An 8212-nucleotide genomic window follows, 5' to 3' on the forward strand; every position below is an offset into this window, starting at 1 on the left:
ACCTGCATAAGAATTTCATTTCAGCCCAACCCCACAATTATATATGCAGAATGTAAATCTAGGCTCTAGGTTGCAAGCTAAATACTTTCATATATATATATATATACCCAATATATATACTTTTATATCAAAGCTACCTGAGAGTAAATACGTCCTATATATACATACAATTAAGCATATATAGTCGTATTAAAGCTAACCCACAATTAAATACCTCCATATATATATGAGACATATATATACTTCAGTATCAAAGCTAACTCTCCACATAGACCATACGCTCACATCTTGTGGTCATGCTACTGTGATGATGATTGGCACCTTACCTTAGGCGTAGAGGCATTTGATCCATATATTACCACTCAAGTGAATGGCATCCATACAATAGCATACCGTATGAACGACGAAAATAAAAACCCCAAGTTAGTACTTAATTAGCCACCTGAAGTCCTTAATTGGGCATAAAGGAAGTGATCACTAGCACACTTTAGATTCAACTCTAGGTTTTAAACACCTATATATATAGCTATAAGTTGCTAAAAAACTGGTTTTGGAAACCAAAAACCTTTGTTTTAAATACACATGTGGCAATTAATGTTGAACCTTGCTCTAATGCCAGCTGTAGCAGAACTGATCAATTTATAAGAGCACAAGTACAATGGTAGCCCGCAAATGGTCGCTCTATCATACTTGAGCCCATATAAACTCGATAGTCCATCGAGTACCATGAAGAGTCTCAATTAACCATCAACATACAACCAAGATCGTATATGATTCAACATATATGTCACATGTTACATAAAGTTCACAAATACAGTTCATTGATCAGAGTACGAATTTAGGTTATTACAAACCAAGTTCAGTAAAATAGTAGCAGAAGCAAATTAAAGTTTGAAACTAACATCTGCTATCATAGTTTAAATACAGTGTCAACTCATGATCACATCCCTAAAAGCATATGAGAAGTATTAATAAGAGATGCCTGCCTAGGGCTCACTCCTCGTCCACGGTGGGACAGAAACAGTTCTTGCAATAGCCATGATAAACTGTACCATCTGTAATAATGGGAATAAAACCCTGAGTATGAGAAGGTACTCAGCTAGACTTACCCATCATAAACTTAAAACAAAGTGACTCCAAGGATTATGCAAGGCTTTATAAGTGGAGCTAGCTTGACAACATTTTGCATAAAAAGCTTACCAATTCAAGTATACAGTTATAATTCGGTCATCATGTTAATTATAGCTATTCATTTCTAGATTAGCAACTAACCTATGCTAAACATGTGGTATATCATTTAGTAGCATACAATAGTAACCGTAGCCAGTGTAGTAATTCCATGTTCATCATAACCATCATTTCATAACACAGTTACTACGATGTTGGGACTAGCCAAGTTTCTCACTATCCGGGAGAGACAGCGATTTGAATCGATTTCAACCAGCTGGGAATTTATTTCTAACACAAACCTAGGCAAACTAGATCAATGGTCATCTTTGGTACAACTTAGGTCCACATTTCACGGGTTCACACAGCGCCGCACAATCAGGGACAACCAGCTGCCAGGACGTTTAGGCCTGGCCTACACTTGGGCTAACATCTAGCTCCCCGCACATCCTTACTACCATGCAGAGTGTGCATTTTTATAGAATGGGGCCCGGCCTAAGTTGAGCTACTCGGCTTCGCGGTCGGAACGAGTTATTCGGCCAGCTAAGTGAGAGGCATGCGTTCAATCTCAATAAAAGCACCAACAATGGTACGCTCCTTAATCGGCATAGACGGAATCACATGAGTCAATCTACACATAGACTCCACCTGGCCTCCATTTATATTACCCCATGGTTCTTTTTCACGATAGCAAATATAGTCAACCGTGCTTCGATATCCACCTATATCTCACAGGTGATAAGAAATCACCATACTTCTATCGGTCTAAGCATGGCTAAGCATGTATTGGATCCTAAACCTACGCAGGGTTAAAGGTATATGTAACTAGACAAGGTAGTTCTATGCATCAAATATTTCCAATCAACTCTTATAACCTAATACATCAAACGTAAAGGACTCAAGTGATATTTTGTAAAATATGAAAGACTTAGAATACTCCGGGCCTTGCCTTTGAGGAAAGAGGTTGGCCAGTGATCTAGGCACTCAGGGAGGTCCTTAAGAGTTTGCTCTTCTTCTCCTAGAGCTACGACTTGAGGTGTCTCCTGCTAATCCTCCTCTTCTTCCTCGTTGAACTCCAACAGAGTTATCTCTTTGGACGATCCTATATGCATGAGCATAAAATAAGATATAACGAATGCATATATGATAACATGTATAATATGATATGATGTGATGAATGCATCCTCATAAGTGTTTTCAATAGCATTGCATTAAAGTAATAACAAGTTGCATCTTATTTTACTGAGTATGTGCATATTTCTTCTCTAGTAACTTAAGTAAACACTTATGTAATTCATTTTCTGCACTACAAGACAACAGCCACTTATTTTGACCATAACCAGAGTTATACACATCAAAAAATATGGTTGTGGACATTTTGGAAAGCTTATAAAATTGTCTACAACTTTATTTTAATCATCTTAATGTTATTCAGTAGTTATCTAGGTCAAACAAATCAATCCTTCAGATCTTTCAACAGAGTAAGCATTTCTGATAGTAGACTTCTAACAGACATAATTCTTAAAACATAAGGCCTATGACTATGAAAATTTAACACAAGGTAGATAAGTAAGTTATCTACAACTTTATTATTAACAAGTTTTATAGAAAAGACCATTATCATCATAAAATTATCATCACAACCGAAACTATATACGCAGCTATCTAGTTGAATTATAAAGCAATAATTAACTAGTTACATACAACCAATTGCTTTTAAGCCAAACAAATAACATCAATAGATCATATGCATCACAAGAACCATAGAAAATATTATGGTTAAACATAACTAAATTATTTATATCCATTTATTAATTTCCTTAGATAATAAGGTGATTTAAAGGATAAATAATCACATTGCTTAATAAATTCTGAGAAAATTATGGTCGCCTACAAATAACCTTAATAGTCTACTGTATAAATTTCATGCCATTTGGATAAGTACAACTACCTCTACAAAAATAATAAGTTACATAGGCTTATTTTAGCAAAAATAGTTTGGCATATTGAAAAGTGCCAAACAACAGATTCAATATTTTTCATACATTCCTCCAAGCATAAGGATACTGTGTAAAAATTTTCATGATCATATGTTATGTATTTTTACCCTAATTAATTTAACTAGAAACTAGCAATTAATTAGAATTAAATAGGAAGACCATATTTTGTGTATGCTTACTATAGGTTTCATATTTTTCCTAGCTAGAGCATGTCAACACAAGACTAGCAAAATTGGAATCACAATTTTATCACCTTCCTAGCTCAAGTTATGTAATTTACAAGATATAAACTACTTTAAAAGCACTTATCTTGCTCAATTTAATTCTCCTAGAAAAATACCCTAAATAGTATATTCATATTTTTATCAAATAATACACTTCAAGATGAAACCAACAAAATTTGGTTCACCCCATTTGGACACTCCTAGCTCTAAATATGAATTTTTGAAACATGCTTTCAAATCTAGAAAAATAAATCAGAAAATCAAAACATCACACAGGCTGACAGCTGAGGCCCGCGGTCAATGGGACCCACCCGTCAGTGAGACCAAGACAGGGGATGGCGCTGACCGGTGATAACTCGCCGATGGCGAGGTCTCCGATGGTAGCGTCTTCACCGTTGCACTCTTCTCATCCCCGCGCATCGATTGGTAGGTTTAATTGGCTCGGTGGCTCACCGAAGCAAACTCAACGGCGGCCATGGCAGACGGCGGAGGTCGGACGGTAGTATGTCGACCATCTTCGGCTATGGCACAATCAGCGCAAGGATGGCTACTCCATCCTAGTGACCTAGCAAAGCTACACGGTGCAGGTGAGGGCTTGAGGTGGCGTCGGTGAGCTTAGCCGCATGCATGGCCGTGCGGCGGCGCACGGAGCATAGCGGTGCTCTCACTATTCCAGCTAGATGGCGATGAAAGGTGTGTCTCCGTCATGGCACTAGCTAGGTCTAGGGTTACTCGACCTAAGACACGAGAGAAAGGAGGGAGACGGTGAACTAACTCGGCGGCGGCGAGCTCAAGTGCCACGGTGGCCATGGCGGCCACGACTCGTTCCGACACAGTCAAGCGATGGTGTCATTCCTAGATCTGGCCTAAGCATCTAGACTCTAGTGTGGTGCTAGACCAGACAAGATGGAGGCATGTGGTGTGGTGGAATGGCCCGGCCACGGTAAGTCGCGAGCGTGGCGGTGCTCTGGTGACGACGACGGCTACGGCGAGGCTAAATGCCGCTATACCTAGGGTCGATAGGTGATGCTGGTGGCTCGAGGAGGTGGAGGTGAGGGCAGAGTAGCTATGGTCGAGATGAACGAGTGGCTACAGCGGTGCACAGCGAGCTTAGCGCGGTGCTTTAGCGAGGCAGAGCGAGCGAGAGAAGGCGAGAGCGAGTGAGTGGAGCGAGCGGCGAGTGCATGGTGCTTATGTGCCGCTCTGGCCTGATTGGCTAGGCCAACGCTAGCGTACGACTGCCATGCGGCCGCCACGGCCTATGGCCGGTCGGCCATGACACGCGCGCGGCACCAATTCAGGTGCCTCTGAATCCATCTGACAGCGTGACTTAGCGATTCTATAACACCTAATCCATGGCGAATTAGCAAAAACTTCCTTAATAACAATTGTAGAGCTATGTGAGATCTCCAACTTTGCTTTAGGAACTATCATTAAATTCTTGCTGGTTACAAACTATATTGCTCCAAAATGAGGTACTTTGAAACTGAAAACCGTTTCAACACTTAGAAATTTTCTTAAATCACAAAACAACATTTTGTTGATACTTGTGAGCTCTATTTGACCATGTTAGACACTGAATTAGCTCATGACCCTTAAATAAAGTTTGTTACCCATGACAAGAACTACAACTTTTATTTAGGTCACACAGCCATGCAAATATTCTAAGCTACTGTTCAACTTTAGTCAAACTAGCATAATAAAAATGGCATTTCAAATGAAACCAACACTTAGAAGCAAAATTGTCCCATGCCATGAATACAAACATTGTTCCATTTACCATCCTAGATGTGTCTAAGGTGTTTTCATGACCTCACAACCATCTCATACATTGGCCATACATGATTGCAAGCATAAGCATATATATAAAATCAACATTTCATGTGATAATCTATAAGAATGAGATGAAATTTCATATGCTCATATTCATGAATGCTTGGATGATGCTTGTGCTCATAAAATGCAAGTGTCAAATACAAAGCTTAACACCGAGGTGTTACAACAAAACTAAACTCGCTCTCTTTACTGAGTTGCAGTGGGAAGCTATATATACAACTCTACATATCTAATCCTAGTACACAGGCATGCCAGGCTGCCATGCTGCTACAGTGACTAGATGTGACAGCAGGACTAACTTTAGCGCCTGCCCCTGCTGTGGCTACAGTGTGGTAGGGGAGCCTTTCGACACCTGCTCCTACCATGGCTACAGTGCAGGAGAGCCCTTTCAGCGCCTGCTCCTACCGCGCGTACAGGAGGAGATTACTTTACAAAGTCCATGCTATCTACTAGTGTCTGGTATTACTGTAAATAGTCGAAGCAAGCTAAAGTCCATGCTACGTATCTACTAGTGGCTGGTGGCGTTAGCCAAGAGTGTCTGTGCTTGTGTCTCGTACTTGAACCCTTGGCTCTTAGAGTAATCCACAGCCCAGACACTACCGGAGACCGGCTCTTTGCCGAGTGCCAAGTGGTTTGCCGAGTGTTATTTTTTGGGCACTCGATAAAGATGCCTTTGCTGAGTGTTTTTTTGACCCTCGGCAAATAAACCCTTTGCCGAGTGTTTTTTTTACACTCGGCAAAGAGCTTCTTTGCCGAGTGTCTAAGAAAATTTCAAAGCATATTTTGAAATAGTAAATTAATTCAAATAAAAAAGTTTTCAACTATAAAGTTGTATAACTCATCAAGATGTATAATGTTTGTTTTGGTCTTTTCTTCATATGACAAAGTGAAAGTAAATTTGTTCATAAATCTAACATATCTCTCTTTTAGTTTATGAAACTATAAGAGAGATATGTAAGATTTGTGAATAATGTTAGAACGACCATGTCGGATGAATAGATGACTAAACAACCAAAATAAACTTTGTATATCTCAAAAAGTTACGAAACTTTGTAATTGGCAACTTTTTGATTTGAAATCATCTTGTCATGCAAAACTATGTTTGAATTTCAAAAATTTAAAATTCGAACTTTTCAAACGACCTCGGATGGAAAAGCAACCAAAATAAACTCTATAGATCTCAAAAAGTTATGAAACATTGTAGTTGGCAACTTTTTGATTTGAAATCATCTTGTCATGCAAAACTGTGTTTGAATTTTAAAAATTTTAAATTCGAACTTTTCAAATGACCTCGGATGAAAAAACAACCAAAATAAACTCCGTAGATCTCAAAAAGTTATGAAACATTGTAGTTGGCAACTTTTTGATTTGAAATCATCTTGTCATGCAAAACTACGTTTGAATTTCAAAATTTTGAAATTCAAATTTTGTAAATGACCTCAGATGGAAAAACTTCCTAAACTAAAAGTGTAGATCTCGAAAAGTTATGAAACTTTGTAGTTTACAACTTTTTTATTTGAATTCGTTTAGGACCTCAAACAAGCAATTTACACTCGGTTTAGTATAATATGTTGGGAACTAAAACGGAATCTAGACACAAGTGACAGCGTGGTGTAGTGGTAGAGGAGGTTCGCGTGCAGCGGGAGGTCGCGGGTTCGAATCTCGGTGGGGGCCTCCACCGATTAAAAAAATTCCATTTTTTCTATTTTTTTCCTATTTTTTTAGTTTTTTTTCGGTTCTAACTTTACCGAGTGTCGGGCACTCGGCAAAGGTGCCAAGTGCCCGACAAAAAAACACTCGGTAAAGACACATTTATCGACCTATTTTTTGCCGAGTGTCCTTTGTCGAGTACAGCACTCGGCAAAGCCTTTCTCAAGTGTAAATTGGGCTTTGCCGAGTGCCCCTATGACACGGTAAAGCCACTGAGTCTAGTAGTGAGACGAAGATGCCGTAGAGTTTTCCCGACTGCAGAGTCTGGCAGGCGCTGAGGTGGTCATCGGCGCCATGGTGAAGCTGGCCAGGATGTTGCCACCGGGGTAGTTGGCCATCTGCTCGTCGAAGTAGTTCACGTACTGGTCCGCGGTTGTGCTCGTGTCGTACGCGTAGAACTGGAAGTTGATGTAGTCTATCACGCATTCACGCTAATCCCATAGCTCAACCACAGCGCCTGGTAATGGCTCTGCACGTCGGCGGCGTCGGCGAACAGCGCGATGGACGTGAACTTGATCACCCCATTGCTCTTGAGCGTCATCACCAGGCAGACAATGCACTCGGCGAAGGTGGCCGGGTCCGCCTGGAGCTCCTCGTAGTCGATGTCGATGCCGTCCAGGCCGTACTGCTGGACGATACCGGTCAGGGAGGACACGGCATTGTCGACCCAGGAGTCGATGGAGGTGATGTTGAAGAACACCGGGCTGTCGTTCACGGTGGCGCCGCCGAGGCTGACGGCCACCCGCACGTTCGGGTTGCTCTGCTTGATGGCGGCCACCGCGGAGGGCATCAGCACCGAGTCCTGCCAGAAGATGCTAAACTGCCCGTTCGTCGGAGAAGGAGGATCGGTTGTGGTGGTGTAGTCGATGACGAAGGAGAGGATGAAGTCGAATTGGACGTCGGGGTTGATCGACACGTCGCTGAACTGCACACCGTTGAAGATGGCGCCGATGTAGTCACGGAAGAGGTTGGAGTTTGCTGCGCTGGTCGTTGGGGCATGGAGGGCGATAACAAGGGCAGCATCTGGGAGAAGAACGGCTGCAATGAGCTTTGAGGAGCCCATTGCTGGCACTTGGTAGCTTTTCTTTTCTAGAAGACAACCGGTTTGCACTTGTTGAGATAAGTCCTGAGTTTCCTAACTATAGCAGGTAGAGGCGGTTAGCGCCATTAGCGGCCACGCAAGGATTGCGGCATGTCCCAGGTGGTTGGGATGGCAACTGCCTATCACGAACATGCCGGGATTAGCTCGGTCATTTGTTTCCATATAATCATGCA

General features: G+C 41.5%; 1 pseudogene; it reads right to left on the bottom strand.

Moving 5' to 3' along the window:
* Positions 1-5735: 5735 nt before the first annotated feature.
* Positions 5736-8000, bottom strand: LOC136539086 (chitinase 2-like; annotated as a pseudogene).
* Between the last annotated feature and the right edge of the window lie 212 nt (positions 8001-8212).

Source organism: Miscanthus floridulus, chromosome 2, assembly GCF_019320115.1.
Source record: "Miscanthus floridulus cultivar M001 chromosome 2, ASM1932011v1, whole genome shotgun sequence".
Taxonomy (NCBI): domain Eukaryota; kingdom Viridiplantae; phylum Streptophyta; class Magnoliopsida; order Poales; family Poaceae; genus Miscanthus; species Miscanthus floridulus.